The sequence below is a fragment of the Diabrotica virgifera genome, chromosome 8 (genome assembly GCF_917563875.1).
Source record: "Diabrotica virgifera virgifera chromosome 8, PGI_DIABVI_V3a".
Taxonomy (NCBI): domain Eukaryota; kingdom Metazoa; phylum Arthropoda; class Insecta; order Coleoptera; family Chrysomelidae; genus Diabrotica; species Diabrotica virgifera.
The window spans coordinates 200,462,625-200,489,490 of NC_065450.1; the positions used below are offsets into that span (position 1 = coordinate 200,462,625).

The 26,866-nt window shown below is 32.2% G+C and overlaps 2 protein-coding genes across 5 annotated transcripts in view; both read right to left on the minus strand.

Annotated features, from left to right (window-relative positions):
* LOC126890563 (cilia- and flagella-associated protein 251-like) overlaps nt 1-26,866 on the minus strand; it is a 438,236-nt gene that overhangs the window by 239,744 nt on the left and 171,626 nt on the right. The window lies entirely within an intron of this gene.
* The window catches only part of LOC114328246 (beta-1,4-glucuronyltransferase 1), a 228,063-nt gene that overhangs the window by 164,269 nt on the left and 36,928 nt on the right, over nt 1-26,866 (minus strand). Inside the window, exon 1 of one of the 2 annotated variants that reach the window (XM_050659605.1) lies at nt 21,088-21,245. The exons of the other annotated variant lie outside the window; for it this stretch is intronic. The gene's annotated coding sequence lies outside the window, so the exon portion shown is untranslated. Of the gene's footprint in view, nt 1-21,087; nt 21,246-26,866 lie in introns of those variants that run through there. 2 annotated transcript variants of the gene reach the window in all.

A 26,866-nucleotide genomic window follows, 5' to 3' on the forward strand; every position in this document is an offset into this window, starting at 1 on the left:
TCCCAAGTTATTTAATTATTGCTAAATAATTAGTTCCCTAAAATTTTAGTTGAAAATTAAAGATTTTGTTTGGAAAACTCGAATTTTTCGAGGAAAATTTCCGCCGAAGGAAATCGGAAAAAAATATCTATGTGCAAAATTAAATTACAGTGAATTTTTATGTGAGTGTTTTTGGTTTAACGTTAAAATCATCTGAGTTACAGAGCAATAATTGAAAAAAAGATTTCGGAGCGCTAATAAACCAAATAGCACACTTTCTGAGGACTTTGCATAGCTATATTACTAATATATGAAATCTTAAGATTTGATTCCAGCATGTCCAGCAATAAAATAGCTGGTACATAATTTTCTGGTACATCTTTCATTGTGTTGATAATTCACGTTGTAGAAATTCTCAATTATTTTATTTCTAATTTAATACTATTCTATTTAATTCCTCCAAAACCAGCAAATTTCCATACAACCCAGCCATATTAATACCTTTTGCTTTAGTTTTCCTTGCAAGAAACAAACAAAACACATCTCCTATTTCGACTCGAAATTATAATTTCAACCACTTTTAAGGAGTCGAAATTAATTGCGACCTATCGAAATTTAGTGACGTCCTTTAGTTTGTTCAACTGAAATCCACAAGGATCGCATAGTCGCACTTCAACGTCGCCATATTGATTGCGACCTGTTTTGAGTCGAAATTTGAATTAGAATCAGGGCCCTGGTCTAATCGTTCACGGCATTGACAGCAGCAGCAAAAATAATGGGGCTACATGTTAATACTAGTAGAACTAAGTATGTGAAGGTGACAAACAATAATCGAGTAGCAAAACCCGAAGATCTAACGGTTGGAACATATACTTTCCTAGGAGTAAAAGACTTCATATTCTAGGCTCACAAATCAACCAAAGTAATACGGTATATATCTGCACCTAGACTTAGAGCATACTATCCACTAAAGAAATTTTTAACATCAAACATAGTCGAAAAAAGAACGAAAATGTTGATACATAGAACTCTCACTCAGTCCATCTTCACTTCGCGTCAAAAACGTGGACGATGACAAAAAGCGATGAAGAACGTTGAGGCTGTTTTGACCGTAAAATACCCAGACATATCTAGAGAGGCGTGCAGAAATACGGATTATGGCGCAGGCGCTATAATTTTGAGCTTGATCGCCTTTATAGTGAACCTAGTATTGGTAGGTCCATCAAAATAAACAGGCTGCGGTGGCTAGGCTGCTTTGAAATAATGAACAAGATGAAGCCATCGAAACACACTTACAACCAAAGACTGGATGAAGTGAGCCGAAGAGGCAGGACCAGAGCATGATTTAGGACCAGGTTGAAGACGACTTACGAGTGAGTGCGAAATTCGAAAACCAAGACGAAAGATGAAAGATAGGAAGGAATGGAAGCTGATTCTAACACAGGCCAAAATCCACCATGGGTTATAGAGCCAACGATGATGACGACGATTCATATTGGATTGACTACATAACAATGAGAGTCTGATTCCATAGTAGTCCAGTCGTCAGAAATTTTATCTCCAAATATCATACCAACAAGCTGATATGAATTTTAAAGATAATATCAATTTTCAAAAAAGATACATTAAAGCTTAAAACTCTTTGGAATGTCAAAGCGCGCGAAATCAATTTTTTAAATAACATTTGTATCAACTCGACGGTAAAAATTCGATATCTTTTGATTAGAGCTCTACTGAACTGACAAAAATCAAAATGCGTTTTAAAGGTGAAAAGTGCAGTTTTCGTATGCAATATTTGTAGGTATTTGGCCGCAAATAAAGTCCATTTCTATAAAGCTGCTAAATAAAAAATAATCGTTGAGCGATTTTTTCCATTTTTTACGATTCTCATGATATCAATAAAATTTATTACTTTCACAGACCAGGGCGCATCTGTAAAAATATTAGTACATTTGCTTGAAAATAACTCATACAATAATATTTGAGTTATCCTCCCACTCAAAAAGGTCCGGAACATTGTTTAAATAATCAAAATGTCAAAAAATGAAGGAAAAATTCGATTTTTTTCTTGGTTTTTTGATTATAACTTTAAAAGTATTCATTTTCGAGAAAAGTTGCACCAACATAAAAGTTGCGTAATTAAATTTCCTACAATATAGGATTAACTGAAAATTTTAAAAATTGTCACCCTTGTTGCAAAATAGCAATAATTTCGAAAAAACCATAAAAAAACAAGTATTCGCATTTTACGTTTTTTAACCATTATTATTAAACATATGCAATTGTTTAAACAATTTTTCACAAACAAAAATCAAATTAGTTTGATTTTTGTGGAATTAAAATATGAACATACAACAAAATAGAGTAAGAAAATAATATATTAGATAAAGATTGGAAGAAATTTTGGTGGAAATCAACTTGTGTGAATCGAACACCGCTGTCCTGCACGTAGCACCAAAAATTAATGTTTATTTAAAAAAATTCCTGACGCCGTGGTAGTTAACCGATTTTAATTTTGCAAATTGCAAATGAAAGGTACGGTATTCTTCTATTTGCAAAAAAAAATTAACTTGCTATCGGCTTTATTTTCAGTCCTGCAACATTTTGAAAAAATGAATTTTTTTTGCGAAAGCTGGATTGCAAAATTTATTTTGCAAAATCTATTTAACCGATCTTATCTAAATTTACAGTATTGTTTTATCATATCATATAGTTTTTCTGGGTGAAATATGAAGGTCTTAAGTGTAGCAGAAATGGTTGAAAAACGTAAAATGCGAATACATACATACTTGTTTTTTATGTTTTTTTCGCAATTATTGCTATTTTGCAACAAGGATAACAATTTTAAAAATTTTTAACCAATCTTATATTATAGGAAATTTAATTACGCAACTTTTATTTTAGTGCAACTTTTCTCGGAAGTGAATATGTACTTTTAAAGTTATAATCAAAAAACGAAGATAAAATCAAAAAAATCGAATTTTTCCCTCATTTTTTGACATTTTGATTATTTAAACAATGTTCCGGACCTTTTTGAGTGGGAGGATAACTCAATTATTATTATATGGGTTAATTCCAAGCAATTTCTGAAAAAAAATTAGTGTCACTTCTCAACGTCCATCTCAAAACAGATCCGTCCTGGACTATCATTACACTAGGGAATTTCTATTGTTAGAGCCTAATATTCAGAAACTGTAACATTTAATTTCGATTTTGACTTTTGGCAATTAACATGAGGCATTTTGAAATATACCTAAAAACGCTGAATTTGAGCTTTCACATTACAAACGATCTAAAACGTTTTAAACTGCTTTTATTTTCGATTTCACAAGTACGTTTTTCAAATTACACAACTTCAGCTTCCAATGCCTTCGTCGTTGAAGCATTTCCCGTGACGTAATAAGAAAATTTGTAATGTGAAAGTTTAAATTCGGCGTTTTTTAGGCATAGTTAAAATGCCTCAGATGTGCCAAAACTTAAAATAGAAATTTCATGTTATAGATTTTGAATATTAGGCTCTAACAATGAAAATTCCACAGAGACCGAACAATAGAAGTGATACATTTCATTGCTCTCAAAAGAATCGTAAAAAATGACAAAAATAGCGTAAAAAATAGCGCAACGTTTATTTATTTAACAGCTTTATAGAAACTTACTTCATTTGCGGCAAAATACAAAAATTGCATACGAAAACTGCACTTTTTGCCTTTAAAATGCATTTTGATTTTTGTCGACACTCTTATCACAAGATATCGAATTTTTACCGTAGAGTAGTATTTCAAAAATTGATTTCACGTGCGTAACGATATTCACCAGCTAGATTTTCACCAGCTAGAAGCTAGATTTTTACCAGGCAAAAGAACAAGCTGGATTCCGATCAAAATTTGGAACAAATGACCATCTGCAGGCAGTAAAGTTACTAATTGAAAAGTCAGTAGAAGATAATAAGCCCCTTGTCCTAGAATTCGTGGATTTTCATAAAGCCTTTGACACGATAGAGTTGGATAGCATTTTAGAACCTCTAAATGAATGCCGCATTGACTATCGTTACAGTACCCTCATCTATAATATTTATAAAGAGGCAACAATGAGTGTTAAGGTACATGATAAAACCAAACAAATAAGCATAGAACAAGGCGTAAGACAAGGCGACACACTCTCGCCAAAACTATTCATAACTGTTCTGGAATATGCCTTTAAGATGCTCAACTGGGGACAATAAAGGAATCACAACAGATGGAGAAAAGTTAAATCATCTTCGTTTTGCAGATGACATAGTCCTTATAACTGATGACCTAGGAGAAGTAAGGGAAATGCTAAATGAGTTAGACGCTATCTGCTGGAAAATAGGCCTGAAAATGAACTTTACTAAAACTAAATTTATGACTAATCTGATTCCTAGCGGACAGCTGATTATACGTGAACAAGAAGTAGAACTAGTGGAAAAGTACATTTACTTGGGCCATGAAATTAGAATTGGCAGAGATAACCAAACATGCGAAATAAAAAGAAGATTAACTCTTGCTTGAGCAGCCTACGGAGCTGCGAGAGACATATTTAGGAGCAGTATAATACCGATCGGTTTAAAAAGACAAGTGTTTGATCAATGTGTGCTGCGGGTAATGATATATGGAGCAGAGACACTGACTCTAACCAAGGCAACAGCGTCGAAAATGCGGGTTGCTCAAAGGCGTATGGAAAGATCCATGCTGGGTGTAACCCTACGGGATAAAATAAGAAATGAAGATCTCAGACAAACAACCGGTATCGCAGATGATATAGAACGTATCACCAGGCTCAAATGGAACTGGGCAGGACACGTCGCCAGGCTGAAAGATTCAAGATGGACACGATGAAGCGGCTAGCTCATCCATCTTCAAGTTGAAACCCCTCAGGGGTGTTGTTTGGCATAAACTAATTAATATGAAGAAATTATTAATTATTGACGGAACAAAATGTTTTCAACACATATCCTTTATTCAACTATTAGATATTTAATTACATCTTATGGCTTATATTTATCATGTAACCAAATTAATAATTATTGAAAACTTGTAAATTACAATCAGCGAATCAGGGATCGATGTTTTAACCAAGAAAGAAACTATGGACTTAACTGAACTTTCCCAGGAGTTCCCGTTGTTGTGGACTCTAGTCGATGGTTGTTCGGCCGACTTCTCCTGCTTCTTTGGTGCGATGTTCTCGACGTTCGGCCGGCTCTTCCTTTGCTGATTTCACTGCTGCAGCACCCTAGGGTGGTCTTCGGCTGGTGTTAAGCCTTAACTTTGGAGGTTGCCATAAAGTTATTTGGAAATGGTTCTAGTGGTCCCAAATGGCCAGGTTGGCAAGAGGACCTGGCCACGAAATAATTTTAACTTAGGATATTAGGTAAGTATTTTCTCTATGGAGAAAGAATTGGAAAAGAATTTGTATTGAGTACTCATCCTAGAAGAAGGCTCTCTTTTTGGTGGGGCTTTCAACGCCATGTGACAGCGCCGAAGCAGATATAGTCACTGAGTAGAATACGAGGGGACTTTAGAAACTAGTCAGAGCATTTATAGGAGATAGAAATAGGAAATTATAGGAACGGAGGAATAAAAGTGAAAATTAAGAAAGAAAATTATTGTAAACGAAAATTAAATACCATAACTGAAAATAAAGGGCGAAAATAACTGAAAGGATTTAAAAGTATATAAAAAACAACGATGTGACGTTTGAAACGTTACAACGAAAGCTGATGAAATGGAGACCAAGAGAAGACAAACGCAGTAGAGGAAGGCCGCCTACACGATGGACCGCTGATATCAGGCGGATTAGTAAAAACTGGCAACAATCAGCACAAAACCGTGAAGTGTGGAAACAATTGGGGGAGACCTATGTCCAGCAGTGGACGTGAATTGGTTGGATGATGATGATGAACGATATTCAAAATCGCCGATCGCTTCAAGCGTTGTCTCTGGGAGAAGTGCTAATAAACATTTTTGTTCAAAATTATCCCAGCTACATTTTCTGTTTGGAGATTTTTTTTCTACGGCGGCGTACCTACAGATTATTGGTAAATCGATGTTTTCCATTTTTCTACCCTCTACTTTTATCTTCTATTATACACACCACAACGACATTGGCCCATAAAGCATTAATTATTACTCAAGCTACCGATAACTAAGACAGGTGATACTTTTAGAATTTCAATGTGTAACGTTCTATGCAGGTATATTACAGCAGAAATCTGCATATGCGAAGTCAAAGACCTTTTCTTCAAACAAGACCTTGACGCAAAGTGGTACAACAAATATATGGAGTTTATACAGGGTTTATGGTATGCAATATATTAGAATAAGCTTCTTATACATCGGCCTTAGCTTCAAAATCAATATACTGCGCCGACATATACTGCGTTTAATAGCAAATAATGTCATTAAACACTTAAAAATACCGTTTTTAACAAAATTTACTCACAGAAAGTGTTTCTATGAGTAGCCGCTTTTTTCCAGCGATTTATCTTATGAAAAATTAAGTTTTGAGGTCACTACAATCTGGAAATACTGTGGAATGATTGTAAGTTCACATTTTAATATTGATTCAAAAAAAATTATGCAGGAGAAAGATATAACCAATACAAAAAAAATGGTAATATACATATTACTGATTCATAGTAACATTCATAGTGATGCAACGATGCCTAAAATCTTTTTATCCTTTACTGTGTTAAAAATTGTTAGTAAATATGACACACTCTGGTTCCAGATTAGTGAAATTCCAGCAAAAGTATGACACACTGTCTAATGACCAGACCATAATATGCAAAATATCCGTGCATAATTGCATATTCAGACTTAGGCAAATATGCCAACGACATATAAGCCTGGTGCATGGTGCTAAAAACAGATAGCTATATATTGTGTTGTGTATATCATAAACCTAGCCATACTGACACAACTATACATAATTCATCATCCCATCCTACACAACACAAATTAGCAGCCTACCACAGCATGATACATAGACTGACAGAAATTCCCATGTCAAAAAATAACTTCGAAATAGAACTGAACATCATTAAACAAATAGCAGTAAACAATGGCTATAACGAACAAACAATTAAAAAAAATTTTAAACCACAAACTCCATACGAAAGCCCTGAAATTAGTCTATCCACCACCACAGAAAGAACCCAGTACCTTCTGCTCTATCACATATACTGGCAAGAAAACAACAAAAATAGCCAGATACATAAAAAAGAAAGGAATAACACCAGCTTTCAGAACTAACAACAACTTAAACAAATATATTAAGAACAATAAGAGCCGAAAGAGAAAACAACTACAGAGTGGTGTCTACAAACTAACTTGTGGTGACTGTCCGAAAACTTACATCGGTCAAACTGGCAGAACCTTTGAGAAACGGAAAGCAGAACACAAAAGGGCTTTCAACAATAGAAAAACAGACACTTCTACATACGCACTTCACCTTCTAGATCATAATCATTCTTTTAATGAAGAGTTTCAAATTCTGCATATTCAAAATAAAGGCCTTAAGCTATCTTTATTAGAATCTATGGAAATTAATAAATTAAAAAATACAAATATAATACTGAATGACCCAATATTTTTCGGAAACTAAACGCTACGTGCTGGAAACGATGAGTGCATGATAATATGTAGAAACCTTTATAACCCTTAGCCACTGACATGCGGTATGCCATGCCTCGCCGAAAATATATTTTTTTGTAAAACTTGTTTTATAAAAGGTTCCTTCGATCACCATCTATGTACCTTCAAGTTGTATGTAATTGTACCTCCTCCCAACTGCTGCAGTTTTAGTATAGATCATCCCAAATCCTCAGCCAAGTGCATCCAGTTATTGTACTTTCAAGTACTTTCAACATTGTTTTACTATTTTTTAGTTAACAATACTCGTTTTTTTGTAATTCAGTTTATAAAGATTTTTTAAGAACCTCCACCATTTTTTTAATATCATACATACGTTCATAATGAAAAAATTAAGTTTATTTTATTCGGAGCAGTATTTTATGTTACATCAGTATGAAACGATCTTTTAGAAGATGCCCTCTAGAAATAACCAGTAGGGTAGTTCGAAAAAAACTTTTTTTCTTATTTCAGATAGCTATAGTGCGCAAAAGTTGCTATTGGTATAGACTTGAAAAAAGCACTAATTATTATTTTTTTAATAATTTGTCTTCCGGTCGCGCAATGCCATCGAAGTTAGCAAAAATTGTGAAAAACCTTAATTTTTCAAAAAAATTTTTAAACAGGCCAGATGGTTTCAATTGCGTTCCTATACCATGAATTAACTACTAAAAGTATGTAAAATCTATATAAATGCACTTATTATACATTTGTTTCATATCTTCCGGTCGCGCAACATAATACAAAATGAGTAAAATTAGTAGTTTTTGCAAAATTTCAAAGTTTGACTGTTTAGTACAATTTAATCATAAGACTTTTAGAGATGCTTTAGTTTAATTCAATTACAATAATATATTCAAAATCCAAGCATCTAAGATACATTTTGATATTCAAGTGGAATTAGGTCGCGCAGCTTTGTCAAAAACAGCAGACTACTGAGAGGCGAGGCGAAAGTGAAGAATGCCAGCGAAGCTCGCGCAGCCACAAATAGATATACATGTGGGAAGACCTCTACAATGGAGTATTTGTCTTCTCCATTACAACGAACTGCCATTCCGCCACCTTTTCCAACACTTAGATGGAAATAAAACAGGCACTATAGGATATCCGGACCGATTGGAAAGGCCCTACCTGATTGTGAAAGACTACCAGTTGTTGATTTTAATCGTTGACATCGTTGATCGGTGCAATAATGTGGTTCTAATATAGCCGTCTCTGGAACTGTGTCCACGCACTTCACTTGAAGCTACGGTCATTAGTTTAACGCATCTTTCCACTGCCTGTGTATGGCATGGCAAAGTATCTATACTCATAACAGGCTTGAAGTCATTGCTCACATACTGTTTTATCTCTTCATTAGTCAATGTTCTTAGCAGTAGAGGGGAGTCAGTGTACTGGTGTTCCATGTGATAATTTCGTAATACTATTTAGCTTCAAAGTTTTAGTTTGGTGGTTTAAAGATTCTGATAGAGTCACTTTCAGATATTGCTTGCTTTTCTTTCATGATACGCTTAAAGCCCAGCTCTCGGATATGGTTTCTGTCATCAGTTACCATAGCCAAAAGTAAATTTTCGGGTTGGGCAAAGTAAGCATTCCGTTGTAAAACAGGATCAACAACTTGAAGAAGCTCTTCTGGTAAGTACCTTGAATATTCAATGATTTTGTAATCATGTCTAGGCCCATGTGTGAATTTGTGGTTTATTTTTGTGGCAAACCACATAGGCATATTATAACATTTGAGAATGAATGTGACAATCTCTCTCAGATTTTCAGAAGGATTGGACACACTGATATATAAACGCAAAACTCGGTTTGCCGTAGTAAGCCATCTTGAATGTGACGTTGGGATAGGATCACGTACCCACTACAAAGTCTTCTGAACAATGTCCTGACTTGACGACTTCTGATATCTCAAGCAAGTACAATTATTGGTGCTTGCTAAGAATACGCTTGTCAACTTTTGGAATTTTACAATCAATAGGATTAAAATCAATAAGTCTTCTTTCACAATCAGGTAGGGCCTTTCCAATTGGTCCGTAGCATCCTATTGGGCCTGTTGTATTTTCATCTAAGTGTTGGAAAAGGTGGTGGAATGGCAGTTCGTTGTAATGGAGAAGACAAATACTCCATTGTAGAGGTATTCCCACATGTAACTTTATTTATGGCAGCGCGCGCTTCGCTGGCATTCGTCACTTTCGCCTCGTCTATCGGTAATTTGCTGTTTTTGACGAAGCTGCGCGACCGAATTCCTCTTAAATATCAAAATTTATCTTATATGCTTGAATTTTAAATATATTATTGTAATTAAATTAAACTATACCATCTCTAAAAGTCGTATGATTAAATTATACCAAACAGTCAAACTTTGAAATTTTGCAAAAACTACTAATTTTACTCATTTTGTATTATGTTGCGCGACCGGAAAATATGAAACAAATGTATAATAAGTGCATTTATATTGATTTTACATACTTTTAGTAGTTAATTCATGGTATAGGAACCCAATTAAAACCATCTGGCCTGTTTAAAAATTATATGAAAAATTAAGGTTTTTCACAATTTTTGCTAACTTCGATGGCATTGCGCGACCGAAAGACAAATTAATAAAAAAATAATAATTAGTGCATTTTTCAAGTCTATACCAATGGCAACTTTTGCGCACTATAGCGATCTGAAATAAAAAAAAAAAGTTTTTTTCGAACCACCCTAGTAACCAGTTGGTATCAAGAGTCAAAAGAATTAGGTTTACCCTCCTAACCAGCAACCAACATGGTTGGGAGTTCTACGTTGCCGTGATGTAAAATCCAGGAAACATCGCATAATACTTCAAACATTGCATAATATTAAATACAACAATGTAATTTTATGATAACTACTCATATACCATTTAAAGAATTTTCACCTAGATATGTTTAGTGGCTCAAGCATGTATACGTAGTAAACAGCACTGATGATGGAATTTTCGTTCCGAAAACGTTTTGTGATGTAACCTGAAAGGATTTTTTTTATTTTTTATTATAAGTACATGTTTTGTAATTGTAAAGCATGTCGAATAAAAAATTTGGAAATTATTCGTCACTGTGCTTTCTAGGGGAGTGCATATAGATTTTCACTTCGGAAAAAATCAAACAAGATAGAACTTTTTGTAATTTCATTAAGAAATGTTTTAACTATTTATAATGGGAAATAAGCCACAATATTATTAAAAAATGATTTTTATTAACATTTTATTTATTTTTATTTATTTTTATTAGTATTTTGTATTTTGACAACGGCACCCGATTTCGACGCGTCGAAACGTTAATAAAAATCATTTTTTAATAATATTGTGGCTTATTTCCCATTATAAATAGTTAAAATTGTAAAAATGCCACAAGAAAATAGCTTCAGAACAACATTAAGAAATGTTTAATAAACAACATATCAAAAAGTTCTACTCGAGAAGTGGGTGCTTCATTTTTTATTAAACAAATGAACTACCAAATTAGATGTTTTTTTAAATAACTCCGAAAATATAAATTTTAGAAAAAAACTGATTTGGCCATTGAAAAATTCAGAAAATTTTACAAAAAAAACCTTATATAAAGATTTTTCTAAAATTAAATCTGTATCTTCTATAATTTTTTCTTTATAACGCTAAATTCACCCTTCTCACAAACATTGGCGCACTGTAAACTAGCGTACGGCGAAGTGCATGGTTGAGTTATTTTAATGTAATTCTTTAACTAATGGATCAAATGAAATTTTACAAATTGAACATGAAAGAAGAATGATTAAGCTATCTTATGGTTATAATAGAAATAAATAAAATGAATGGTCATAAGTACGGTGTGGGCGGAAAGTGAGCCTTACATGAATTTTGTTCAAAAATGATTTAAAAATGTGTAACTAATCCAATTTTTCTTATAAAACTCTCAATTTTGTTACCTTTCAAGCATCTTACCAAATTATGTTTTATTCAAAAAAAATCTCAAAAATTTAATTCAAATGATATGACGTCTCAAAAAATGTAATTTTTGATATCTTCGTAGTTTTATAGAATTACCACCACTTCAATACGGTATTACTCAAATTTGAACAGATCTATTACAGTTTTGTAAAAACTTTTTTAAAGCTTAGGATGTAATCTTTAAAATGCAGTAAATTATTTTACTTTAGAAATGAAGTAAACTATTTCTTTTTGAGAAAATTAAGAAAGATAACAAAAATGTAATATAAAAACCGAAAATTACCAGCTAAGAAAATGTTTATACAAAGTGATCAAAACTTTTTCTGTAAAACTTATCTAAAATACATTTAATAATAAGCTTCAACAATAATAAATGTTCAGTAAAAGAAATTTTTTTTAGCTCTTCTGTATGTCTGCGTAACTTGGTATCTATTGATAACTCTTTTATTATCAGTTTTACGAAAAAAATATATTCTTTATAAAATACTCTGCATCGTATATAATCTAAGATGCAATCATCAAATATCAAATTTAATTAATTTTATACGAGGTATGTCAAAAAATATGAATTTCACTCAAGAGTAAAGTACCTTTACATTTCACAATATCAAAAAGTGTTATTAAGAAAAATTGTTTGGAATTAATTTGTTTTAGTGTTCAATAAATTACATCCTTCTAATTCAAATATTGTGAATAATAAAGGTACTTAACCCTTAAGAAAAATTCTTATTTTTTACATACCTCGTATAAAATTAAAAAAGTTTGTTATCTGATGGTTGTATCTTAGAGTTTAGATCAGGGAGAAGTGATAATAAAATAGTTATCATAATTGTAATAAAATGATAATGAGTATTCGTAGTTTGAGAAAAAATTTAAATTTCTTTTTAATTAGAATTATGTAATTGTATATTTAAACATAGTTTTTAATTTCAAACAACTTTTCATAATATCATTTTTTGATATTCTGGAATATAAAGGTACATACTTTACTCTTTAACGTAATTCATATTTTTGACATAACTCATATAAAATTGATAAAATTTGATACCTGATGGTTAAGTTTTAGATTTTTGACTATCCAGAGCATTTTATGAAGAATAACTTTTTTCGTAAAATTGATAATAAAAAAGTTTTCCATGTGGTTCCTAGCTACGCATACATACTGTATAAGAGCTTCTGTATAAGAATTTTTAAATTGCAATGCCATATTCCGATTCAGTATAATCAAAAACAAAATAGAAACATATTTGATCAAAGTAAAATGATGAATTTAACGATATTTTTAAAATTATTTATACAAAACAATTGTTATTGTTTAAACAATTAATAAACAATTAGCGGCCAAATCCGCGAGTAGAACTTTTTACTTTAACAAGTATATAAACTAACAAAAAAAGTTTTAGAAAAATATAACCTTGTTTGAATTTTTCCGAAACAATGCATGTTTTCGTTCTAATTGCACTCCCCTATTCGACAATTTTCAAAATGTAGTATACCTACATCGCAGAGTTCACTTGCATCGTATATAAATATAAAAAAATCCGTGGTTTCGCGGTTTTACGTAAACGTCCAGCTGCCGGTGGCCCACATACTACCCAATCCAATTACATATTAGACAAGCCCATTCCAACAGTTTACTATTTTGTATTATGTATATTAATATCAGCAGCGTTTATGAACCGTTTGAATTCAGTCCATGTAACTGTTACGAATCGAAGGAAGAAAAAATCTTAGATGACCTTGTGCCAAAGAGAGTTCCACACCACATACGAGCTGTTTATTAATGAATCAATCAAGCTATAAGTCGTTCGATCGCGAGTCGGGGGAACTAGACGGCCGAAGCGGGTTTGGTCTTGGTCACAACAGGCGTGGATAATGCGGAAATTTTACAACACCAGGACTGGATTTTACTCCAAATGACCGAATCCGAATTACGAGAATTACAGTCCCTGGCCATATTATTATGACCACCTATGAATTTTTACAAAAATGAACTATTCTACTAGGTACGTTTTGTTTAAAATATGATTTTTAAATTTAATTTTGTTATACAATCTTAATGTTAAACATTAACTATAATATATTTAATAATAAACAGCAATAAAATATTTAAAAATATTACATATTTATATTTTTTTAATATTTTGTTGAACTTCTGAGCTTAATTAGATGGAAAATATTTAGGAGCTTTTAAAACGACAAATTTCTGATGAAAAGATCACTTAACGAAAATGTTTTGATTAAAGAACTAATATATCATTGAAACCACAATGACAAATTGAAGCAAAAAAAATTTAACTGCATTCAAAGTATGCCAAGACGGGTCCTAGCGGCAATCAAAGTTAGAGGGGGCTCAGCAAAATGTTTAAAAAACACAAATATGTGATATTTTCAAATGGTTTATTGCTGTTTAATATTAAATGTAATATATTTAATAATAAACACTAATAAAACATTTAAAAATATCACATCTTTCTATTTTTTCAATATTTTGTTGAGTCATCTTTAACTTTGAATAGCGCTTGTATCCGTCTGGGCATACTTTGAATGCAGTTAAATTTTTTTTTTGCTTCAATGTGTCATTGTGGTTTCATTGATATGTTAGTCCTTTAATCAAAACAATTTCGTTAGTGACCTTTTCATCGGAACTTTCTCGTTTCAAAAGCTCCCAAATATTTTCCATCTATTTAAGCTCAGAAGTTCAACAAATTATTAAAAGTATACAAACATATAATATTATCAAATGTTTTATTGGTGTTTATTATTAAATATAATATAGTTAATGTATAACACTAACATTACATAACAAAATTAAATGTAAAAATAATATTTTAAACAAAACGTACCTAGTGGAACAGTTGATTTTTGTAAAAATTCATGGGCGGTCATAATAATATGGCCAGGGGCTGTATTTATCAATGCGGGAAAATGTTCACATACTTTACGATCTATAACTAGAGTTACCGCAATTATATAGCACAAAACTATTTAATTAATAAACAAATATAAAAACAATAAAAATCCGAAGATTTCTTACGTTTGAAATCAATTCAGGAAAATGCCAAATCTGTGCTTTTTATAATTATTTGCAAAGCAATCCCTTCCCTATCTTGATTGTTCCATTAGGTTCGTAATCGGTAATTCGGTTCGTATTCTTGGTGTATGGTAGGTTTTATTAAGCGTTGAGAAAAGTTGCTGGCTAAATGGGCACAGTTCCCAAATGCCAAAAAAAACCCAGAGAATTGATTTTTAGTAGTTAATTTCAATATAGAGCACCACCATTCGTTAATACGTACATATTTCATCCTTATGGAATCATCAAAGCGAACTGAGATAATCTCTCATAGCAACTTCTCTATAGCAAAACTAGTATATGGGACCACAAGAAATAATGGAAAAGAGAAATGGACAATAAGGAGAAAAATCAGCCCAACAAGATGATAAAGGATAATTAAAGACACGAAGAACAAACCCAGAATAAAAGTCGAGAATAAAACTAACATCGGAAGTAGAAATCAACTCGGGAATCCAACAAGGGGATATCTTGAGCCCATTGTTTTTTAATTTAGTAATGGACAAAATCATAGAAGACATTAATAGTACAGGAAAAATATATAAGATGGCAAAAAAACAAATGAAAATCCTCTGTTACGCTGACGACGCGATCTTAATATCCGATAACGAGGATAACCTACAGCGAATGGCACAGACTTTCAGTATAGTGGTGAAAAACTACAGCATAAAAATATCAACAGCTAAGATCAAATCCTTGGTAGTGTCAAGGAAACCCATAAGATGCAAATTAGTAATTAACAACGAACTAATTGAACAAGTCTCGAGATTCGAATATCTGAGAATCGAAATATGTAGTTATGGAGATGTTAAACAGAGCGTCCGAAAGCAAGCAAATAACGCCAATTACGTGTCAGGATGTCTGAGTGATGTCATCTGGAGAAACAAAGATATGAGGCTGGAAGGGAAAGTACGCATATACAAATCATGTGTAAGACCGATCATGACGTACGCGATAGAAACAAGATGTGACACAGCAGACACCAAGAGGATAATGAGAACATCAGAAATGAGAACGTTGAGGTCAATAACAGGGAAAACACTGAGAGACAGAATACCGAACGACAGAATAAGAGATCTCTGTAACATACAAGATATAGTACGGTGGGGAAGACAGAGACGACGAGAGTGGAATCAGCATGTGACGAGAATAGACAGCGAGAGAATAGCCCGTATAGCCAGAGATTCAAAGTCAACAGGCAAGAGACCGATAGGAAGGCCCTTTAAAAGGTGGCGAGATAGCTGGCAGTCAACATCACAGCTACGAATACAAGCTCAAAATCGGTTAAGAACAGGTCAAGAGGCCTAATATACGAAGAAGAAATGGACAATATGGTGGAATAAAGAGGTAAAATAAAAGAAAAGACGGAATTGTAGAAAGAATACATACAAGAAAAAATGCAACACAATTAAGGAAGAGCCTGAAAAAGAAACAAGTAAGCGTAGATCTCATAGAAGAACCAAAAAATTTATAAAAGAGCATGGAAGACCTATCAAAGTTGTCATTGATCAACAAAAAATAAAGCAACAAACATAATTATATATGTTTTCAATTTAAAAATCTTTTAGTGATTTTTGATATTTTTCAATATTAATTATTTGCTATTAGGATTGAAAACTTGCTTCGTATTTTTACGGCCAGATGGCGCTAGCCACCCATTACCATCACTTTGGCTGCAATATTTGGGAAAACTTTTCGATGCGATTTGATTGGATTAAGGAGAACAGTGCCTACGTTCCTTCTGATGACGCTCCAATAAGAGCAGAAAACTGTAGTTAAAGGGACTGGCTGCACTCCTTATTCTAATTAAAAAGTAAGATTGGTTTTCCTTCGTATTGCAGCCGAATAAAAATGGTATACATTTTTATTCTAAAGCAACAAACATATACAAATACCTGGGAACAGTAATAAATATCAGATGAAGCATGGAGGACGATCTCAACAATAGACTCAATAATAGACTAGAATAACACTAGAGAGTACAGGAAAACTATTCCAGGCACTAAATAATAGAGGATTCCTCAACAACAAAGAAATATCGAGAAAAATGAAGATGGCAATATAATATCGGCCAACGTTAACATAAGGAGCAGAAAACTGGATTTTAATCAAAAGACACCAGACTAGCAGAGATGAAATACCTCAGAAAAACGATAGGCAAGAAGGACAGACTTAGAAACTAAGAAATAAAATTATGTCGAAAACTAAGAGATACAGGTATACCACTATGATTTCTTCAAATATTTTTCATAAAAAAGTCAGGTAGTCTTTTTCGCATAGTTTTGATCAAAGTCTATTAAACATTAGTACAGTTCAGGACAAAAAATAAATAGTGGGGCCAAAAACCGTCCTGAAACAGTTTGACAGTGTAAATGTACCTAATTGATTTAATGTGTTAGTACGTAAGGGTTAACAATATAAAAAAGACACCTGCAGAGAAATGATTATAAATCCATATTGTCAGTGCGCCTGTGCATATTAAAAACAAAACGAAATTGGCATATAATAAAATAATCAAAACACACTGAAAGAACCAAAACAATCCATAAAAGATACAAATAAATTGTTTTCTTTTATTTTACATTAAATTTAACACTTGTGTTTTTACCACAATAAAAACCATTTCAAAAACAATTGAATACCTACTTAATATTGTTCTGAAGCTGTTTTTTCGCGGAATCTTAAGAGCGTAGTCGCAAAATTTCGGACCGATGCTTTTTAAATGCATTCATTCTTTTTTTTTTATATCCTGAGAAAACTATTAAATGTTTTTGAAAAATTTAAACGCAGAATGAAAGATGACATTATTACCGAGGGCCGAAAGTCCTTTAGAATAAACAAAAAGTTTCTTTTGAATGAGATATTTGAAATAAAATATCACACTAAATTTTCTCTTTTTTTCACCCCTGTAACTTATTAAAATAAACATTATACACTTCTCCAAGAAATTAACGCACCTTAAAAATGGGTCATTTTTGATGTCTCGAAATTCCTAAACCTGTTGTCCGATGACAATGATGTCCGTGATTTTTTTAATATGTTATAGCCTTATTCTTTAACAATATCGCTGTAATAATATTGTTGAGAGATAGGTAAATTGTCATTGTATACCGGGTGTACAAATTACCAATAAATCTGTGTTTTTTCTCAAAGTTCGCATCACACTGTGGAATATTCTAGCATTTATAAAATACTAAAATTAAAACCCAACTATAGCCCCATGTTTTCTTAATCTTCTGTTTTTTAATTCATTCGCTTATGTTGCATAATAAAAAAGTTAGGTACTTTAACAACTTGCCATGTTTTTCATCAATACAGGGTGTTTTTAAATAAGTATGGAAAACTTTAAGGGTTAATTCTGCATGAAAAGATAATGACAGTTTGCTTTATAAACGTATGGCCGCAAATGCTTCGTTTCCGAGATAGGGGGTGTTGAAATTTTTCTTACAAACTGACGATTTATTTATTGCTCTAAAACCGGTGGAGATGTGCAAATGACATTTGGTGGGTTTTAAGAGGTGGTTATGTCTCATCTTTTGACATACAATTCAGGATTTAATATTCCCCATTGGCGCGCATACAGCTAATATGACCCGTATGCGCGTAGTAAGTATAGAAGTTTCCAGGGACTTTCGGCCCTCGGTAATAATGTAATATTTCATTCTGCGTTTAAATTTTTCAAAAATACTTATTAGTTTTCTCAGGATTGGAAAAAAATGAATACATTTAAAAGGCATTGGCGTACAATTTTGCGCCTGCGCTCTTAATGTAATTTAGTAGATATTTTTGGTGGGAATAGGCCACAATATTAATTTTAAAAAGTTTATACTTGACGTTTCGATTTCCTTTTTGGAAATAGTTCTCATAATACAAAACACCAATAAATTGAACAAATTTTGTTTCTGTTACTTGGTCAAAATTTTTCTAATTTAATTTTATCTGACTCGTTCATATTGACAATTCATGACATATATATTATACATTTTAAAGTAGATGACTTCAAAATGATATTGGCCATATTTCTATTAGTTGCGTTCCTGGGATGACTTTACTGGAAGATAGTTCATTCGATTACATGAAATGAACTTTAACTTAAGAATATCCGTCAGAAAAATCATAGCATGTGATTTGTCTTTAAAAAGACAACCACAAGCAATGAAGACAATAAAATTCTCCTGTTAGGAAATATAATAACAAGAAAATGCCACGATTAGTAAGTCAAAAACATATCGAGGATACATCATTTATATTTTAAAATAACATACATTTAAAATCAGAGTTTGGTGTCAATTTTGAGAGTAAACTAAATGTTAGACCAAATACTTACCATGCCGGGATAATACCATGAGGTTTTCTTCCTGGTTTTTTCCTCCTGATTTAGTATGGGATCACTAACACGAGAATTTTACTGTCATCATTGCATATGGTTGTATTTTTATCGACAAATCACATGTTGTGTATTGTCTCGACGGAGATTCTTAACATTCTTAAGTTAAAGTTGATTTCATGTAATCGAATGAACTATCCTCCAATAAAGTCGTCCCAGGAACGCAACTGATAAATATTGGCAATATCGTTTTAAAGTAATTCTACTTTAAAATGTATAATATACAAAATATTATGTCCGAATTGTCAATATGAATGAGTCAGAAAAAATATTAGAAGAATTTTTACCAAGCAACAAAAACAAAATTTGTTTAATTCATTATTGTTTTGTTAATGTTGTTCTGAAGCTATTTCCTTGTGGCATTTTTATGATTAACTATTTAGATGGGAAATAAGCCACAATTAAATTGAAAAAATAATTTTATTAACGTTTCGACGCCCAAATCGGGTGTCGTTGTCAAAATACAAAATACTACTAAATTAAACAAAAATGTTGTTGCTAAGTAAAAAAATTCTTCTAATAATTTATTTAATCTGACTCATTTATATTGGCAATTCAGACGTATATTATCCATTTTAAAGTAGAAGACTTTAAAATGATATCGGCAATATTTATGAGTTGCTTTCCTGGGACGAAATTACTAAAAGATAGTTCAAAGACAACCAAATGCAATGATGACAGTAAAATTCTCGCGTTAGAGATTCCATAGTAAATCACGAGGGAAAACCAGGAAAAAACCTCGTGATACTCTCCCGACATCGTAAGTATTTGGTCTTATATTTAATTTACTTTCAAAAAACTAATACCAAATTCTGACTTTAATATGTTTAAATTATAAATAATATTAATAATACATATGTAGATATACAATAAGTAATACTAAAATATAAAATATGTACTAACTCGATATGTTATTGACTTATCAACCGCGGTATTTTCTTTCTTTTGACTTCCTCTTTCAGTATGGGTAACCACATCCTACTGCATTCTACCGAGGAATTTGTGACACAATTGGTTTCATTTAGCATAATTAGAGCCGCTTCTTTGATTTTTCTCTTTTTAGTATCTGATTATTTCAGGACTATACTTGAATATCTCCACTGAACTCTATGTTCATTATCCCATGCGTGTTGACATATTTGAGATCTATCAAATTCTCTATTTTTAATATAAGACTGATGTTCACTTATTCTAACGTTTAATGGTCCTGATGTTTCACCTAAATAAAATTGTTCGCATTCACAAGGTATTTTATAAATGCAATTCTTGGGAGGTCATTTTGAACACCTTACTTAAGTAAGATAAGTTAAAATTAGTGTTGTTTTTTATTTTTGTTCTTTCTTGTTCATTGTTAGGTTTAGTTTTAGATAGAATAGATCTCAATGTGTTTGTTGTTTTGAATGTTGTTGAAATGTTGAATTTATTTCCTATTGTTTTAAGTTTCTCGGATAGTTTCCAAGAACGCAACTCATAAATATTGGCGATATCATTTTAAAGTCTTCTAGTTTAAAATGTATAATATACGTCTGAATTGACAATATAAATGAGTCAGATTAAATAAATTATTAGAAGAATTTTTTTAATGAGCAACAACATTTTTGCTTAATTTAGTAGTATTTTGTATTTTGACAACGACACCCGATTTGGGCGTCGAAACGTTAATAAAATTATTGTTTTCAATTTAATTGTGGCTTATTTCCGATCTAAATAGTTAATTATTGTTTTGTATTTTGAAAAGGATTTCGTAAGTGGAAATCGAAACGTAAAACAAACTTAATCCTAAAGTAAAATTGTGGCATATTCCAAAAAACGCAGTAAATTGCATTAAGATGCCACAAGAAAAATAGCTTCGGAACAACATTTCAAAAACTATGGGCTAATAGGTACTTGTCTTGTATTGTGTTATCATCACAAGATACAAGATTTGTCCCTAGCACCAGCTCTTCGCTATTCTGTAAACGGTTAAGTATGCAAAAGGCAGGAAACCGGCGACAGTGCAGACACTCCTGCCTGCATTCTTTCATCAAATCGATTCCAACAAACGATTTACCTGTTGCTCGAACTTTTAGACCACGTCTTCGATCACTGGGTTTCACTTAAAAACGTAAAAAGAATCCACCGAGAGGAATCCCATCACTTGACCCGACCAACACCGATAAGTTATGCATCGACTAGCTGGTGATTGTGACTACCACTGCCATCAAACTACGAAAAATACCCATGCCAGTTCAAAGAGTAGTAGGAATGTAGTGTTTGGCGAATATATCATAGTACGGTAGAATTAGACGATGAATTTGAAGAAAATTGCAGAAAAAACAGAGCTTTTAATTAAATTTTTTACTTGACTTACAACTTTACTTCATTTTTTGTATACCGGGCGTGCCAAAGAAGAGGGATGGTCGAATATATCGCGAAATTTAAATCATATTCACAGAATCACAGAACAGTGCTCAATCTTCTTCTTTTTAAAAAATCAATGAGAAAATCCCAATAGTTAGCTGTATACCGTATACCATAGTTTAAAAAAACTCATACAGACGTAAAAACTTCAAATTGTATTCTGGTATAAAATCGTTTATTAAAAACTATCTAAAATGTCATCCAAATGGATTGCAAAACGTTTTCGTTCTAATTCAGAACATCTTCAGTGCCTATAATAAAGTATTTCCACGTTAGATTAAAGCAAAATAGGTTAAAAATGTGACTGTTAGAAAGAAAAAACATGTGGGGATACTTACATTCTGCAGAGTAGTTTGAAACTAGCACACTATTCAAAGTGGTAACCCCATAATATATGGTTGACATATTATATATTAATAGAATATGTTGACTACAAGTCGATTTTGTTAGATATTATAGAATAATGAACTATTTTAAATGGGAAATATAATAAAATTATAGAATACATGCCTAAAGGGCAACATGCTTCCCTGCTCGAAAATGCTAGGTACTTGCCAGTTCAATGGGCACATACCAACTGAGAAAATAGGAAATGGACATTCAATATGACAAGAGTGGCATGACATGACAAAATGATTAGTGTGTTAAGTTACATTCTAAAAAGAGACAATAAACCAGATCAATGAATGTCCATTTCCTATTCTCTCAGTTGGTCTGCGACCATTGAACTGGCAAGTACCTAGCATTTTCGAGCAGGGAAGCATGTTGCCCTTTAGGCATATATTCTATAATATCTAACAACATCGACTTGTAGTCAACATATTCTATTAATATATATAATATGTAAACCATATATTATGGGATTACCACTTTAAATAGTGTGCTAGTTTCAAACTACTCTGCAGAATGTAAGTATTCCCACATGTTTTTTCTTTCTAACAGTCACAATTTTAACCTTTTTTGCTTTAATCTAACGTGGAAATACTTCATTCTAGGCACTGAAGATGTTCTGAATTAGAACGAAAACGTTTTGCAATCAATTTGGATGACATTTTAGATAGATTTTAATAAACGATTTTATACCAGAATACAATTTGAAGTTTTCACTTCTGTATGAGTTTCTTCTTCTTTTTCTTCTTGTAATAGGACTATGTCCTGTTTCTTCTGTTACAGTCTCTGCTGCGATCCGGAGCTCCAGCTCTCGTACCATCGTTTTTTGGGTCTTCCTATGGGTCGCTTGGTGTTAAGCTTCTGTGTCTTCGCCCATTGCGCCATACGTTCAGGGTCCATCCGATCTACGTGGTCTCTCCACATGCGTCGTCGTGCTCTTGTCCATCAAACTACGTCTTGAACGCCTAGCTCTCTCAATGTGTCTTCGTTTCGTATTCTATCTCTGAGTGTGATACCTCTTATGGATGTTAGGGTTTTCATCTCTGTTGTTCTCATTATTTGTTTGGTCTTTGTTATCTTGGCCCTTGTCTCAGCTGCGTATTTCAGTACGGGTCTAACAGATGTCTTACAAATGCAGACTTTGCTTTCGGTGCTCATATATTTATTCCGCCAGATTATATCCCTCAAGAAACCAGATATTCTCGCTGCTTTCGTTGCCTGCTCTTTTGTATCTTTAAATATCTGCCACAGATGCCTGTCGCTAGATATTTCCACACCCAAGTATCTACAATCCATTACCTGTTCGATTATATGGTCGTCCACTACTAATTTACATCTAATTGGGTTCTTCGATATTACCATCGATTGGATTTTCTCTGTGGATAGTGTCAGGTTATACTTTTCGGCGGTCATTTTGAATTTCTGTAGTAGGCGTTGTAAGTCATCTTCGTTTTAGACTATCAAGATTGCATCATCTTCGTAGCAAAACATTCTCATTACATGGTTGGGTTACCCATTTTGTATCCCTGATTCATTTTGTTAACACTACATATATGGACTGGCATCTTATAGATCTGGATCTGGAAAATGAATATACAGAGTGAGTTTTATGTATGGAACGCCTCAATTATCTTAGAAACGGCTTGCACGATTTTTATAAATTTTGGTGTGTAAAGGTCTTGTGATACGGCAGATATTATGGTGGTATTTACATTGTTGTCAGATCTTCCGTGTTTCTGAAAATCCAATGAACTTTCTTATGTCAAATAAGACACCCTGTATATTTTTTGCGTTTTGAAGTTCTTAAAAAAGACTGATTATTTTTTATGTAATATTCCCTATACCAAAATGCGGCAATTTCGGAGTTATTGCTACATTTATTTAACAAAAATGTTCTTTAAAATACTTCTCTAAAGTTATAAACAATTTAATTCTGAAAACAACCAACATTTTTGTATGTTTGAACGTTTTTGAGTTATAAACAATTTAATACTGAAAACAACGAAAAATCATGATTTCCAATGCTCAAAAACATAAATAAAAAACATTATTTTTGAAATCACGAAGAGCCTAAATTAAATTTGAAGCCTTCTTCTATCAGCTCCCCATGAGAATTTTTGGCATGTTTTATTCTAAAATATTATTTTTTAAGAAGATATAAATGAATTGCTTATGAGAAAACGGGCGATCATGCTGCATTAATAATTAAAAAACAATCTTTTAAAATTAAATAAGCTCAAACTGCGTATAATAAGGTTTGAACTTGAATTTAGGTTGTAATTACAAAAGTAATATTTTTTACTTGGGATTTTGAGCCTTGATACCCGTCATTTTCCGTTTTTTTCAGTATAAAATTGTTTATAACTACATACATTAAAACCTCTGTTAACCGAAATAATTGGGGGGTAGGCCATTTCGGATAACAAGAATTTCGGTTAAAAATAACATTGTTTTTTGTATTCTTCTTGTATCAAATGACATATAGTCCATTCTTTAACGGTAAAATATTGCAAAACCTCTAAATTTTAAAGAACCGCTTGGATTGAAATGAAATTTGGCATACGCACAGCTAACAAGTCAAAGAAAAAAAGTGATATTGTGCCGATATGTGCTTTTGCCCTGGGGGTGGTTTTCACCCCCTCTTGGGGGTTAAAAAATATTCGTCCAAAGAAAGTCAGGAAATGGGTAAACTGGCTAATTTTAAGTAACTTTTGTTCTATAGAGTTTTTTCACCAAGTCAATACTTTTCGAGATATTTGGCAGTGAATATGTTCATTTTTTTAACAAAATAACCACGTTTTTAGACGGTTTTCGCAAATAACTCAAATAGTAAGTATTTTGTCGAAAAAGCATTCTTAGCAAAAATATAGCCTATAAAAAATTTTAAAAAGTGGTGTATATATCACGTCCTTTTATTTAGTAGAAGCAGAGTTATAGCTAATGAAAAATAGGTTCATATTCGTCAAATTCCAAATGGAATATTTTAACGTGAAATAACCAAAAATGAAGCACATTTCGGGGAAAACTCATTACAACTTATTTAAAGTGTTTAAAAAAAGTTTCATTTTTGTTTTATAAAAAAACTTCTAGCATCAAAATTAAACAAGTTACGCTCAAAATAAAGTTAGTCCCTTTTGGTTTTGGTAAAAAAATCGAGAAAATCACCCCCTAATTAGTATCTTAAATGAACTTAATCGTAACGACTTCACAAGTTTCTTGAATCGTGTATATATTGTTTATATGATCTGTAAGTTTCATCGGTTCAAAGTCCTTATTATTGAAAGGGCTGTAGTTAAAAGGGGTTGAACGAGTCACTGATCACGAATGTATGCAAATTTAGAAACACCAAATCTTGATCAATTTTTTTCTAACAGAAAACCAAAAAAATACATGATATTCAGAAAAGCAAATCTGACTTTTGGTTTTTCGAGATTTTTGGTATCTCTAACAATTTTTAAGTTATTTTGAAAAAAAGCATATTTTTCAAAATTTAAATTTTTAAAAATTTTATTTTGAAACCAAATTTTTTCAAAAATAAGCACTTTGAATCGATGAAACTTACAGATCATATAAACACAATATAAGTAAAATAATTTGTGGAGCGGCAACGATTAATTTCATTTAAGTTGCTAATTAGGGGGTGGTCTTCCCGATTTTTTTTTGCAAAAACAAAAGGATTTTGAGCGTAACTTGCTTAAATTTAATGCTAGAAACTTTTTGTAAAAACAGAAATAAAGGTTTTTTTAAACACTTTAAAAAAGTTATAATGGGTTTTCCCCAAAAAGTGTTTAGTTTTTGGATATTTCACGTCGAAATATTCTATTTGAAATTTGGTGAATATGAATCTATTTTTCATTGGCTATAACTCTGGTTGTACGAGATCGAGAGACCTAACGCGTACACCATTTTTTTAACTTTTTTATAGGCTATATTTTTGCTAAGAACGTTTTTTTCGACAAAATACTTACTTTTTGAGTTATTTGCGAAAAACCGTCTAAAAATGTGGTTATTTTGTTGAAAAATGAACATATTCACTCACAAATAACTCGAAAAGTGTTGACTTGGCGAAAAAGCTCTATAGAACAAAAGTTACTTAAAATTAGTCAGTTTACCTATTTCCGGAGTTGTTTTGGACATATATTTTTTCACCCCCAAGAGGGGGTGAAAGTCACCCCCAGGGCAAAAGCACACATCGGCACAATATCACTTTTTTTCTTAGACATGTAAGCTATGCGTATGCCAAATTTCATGTCAATCCAAGCGGTTCTTTAAAATTTAGAGCAAAAACCGTGAAAGAATGGACTAATAGTATTGGAGAGATATAGCTGCAAAACATTGTAGTCAAAGGATAATCCAAAAGAAAATAGAAGATTTCTTAAAAAAACACTCTTAAACATGTTAATTTTCCTTAATTTTATTGCTTTTTTTACATTTATTTTTTATTCGCGAAAATATTGAAACTGTCAGCCATTTCGGTTAAACGATGTTTCAATTAAAAAGGTTTCGGTTAACGGAGGTTTTACTGTATTCAAAAACGATCGACTTTAGAGAAAGATTACAAGGGACTTTTTTTATTTAAAATGATCCAAAGAACCTAAAATAATAACTGGTCGGGCCGAGAAAATTAATTTTTATAACTTGTTTTAAATTTTTTGTTAAATAAATATAGCAATAACGACGAAATTATGGCATTTAGGTATAGGGAATATTACATAAAAAATAATCAGCATTTCTTAAGGACTTCAAAACGCAAAAAATATACAGGGTGTCCCATTTCAAAAAGGAAAGTTTATTAGATTTTCAGAAAAACGGAAATCCTAAAACAATGTAAATACCACCATAATATCGGCCGTATCACGACTCTTACATAACAAAATTTATAAAAATCGTGCAAGCCGTTTCTGAGATAATTGAGGCGTTACATACATAAAACTCACTATGTATAAATTAAGAAAAACACAGGTCCATCGAATGAGCTATGTTACGAGTATCTCTGAAAAAACATATACGAAAATAAGGACATATGAAGCAGGACGAAG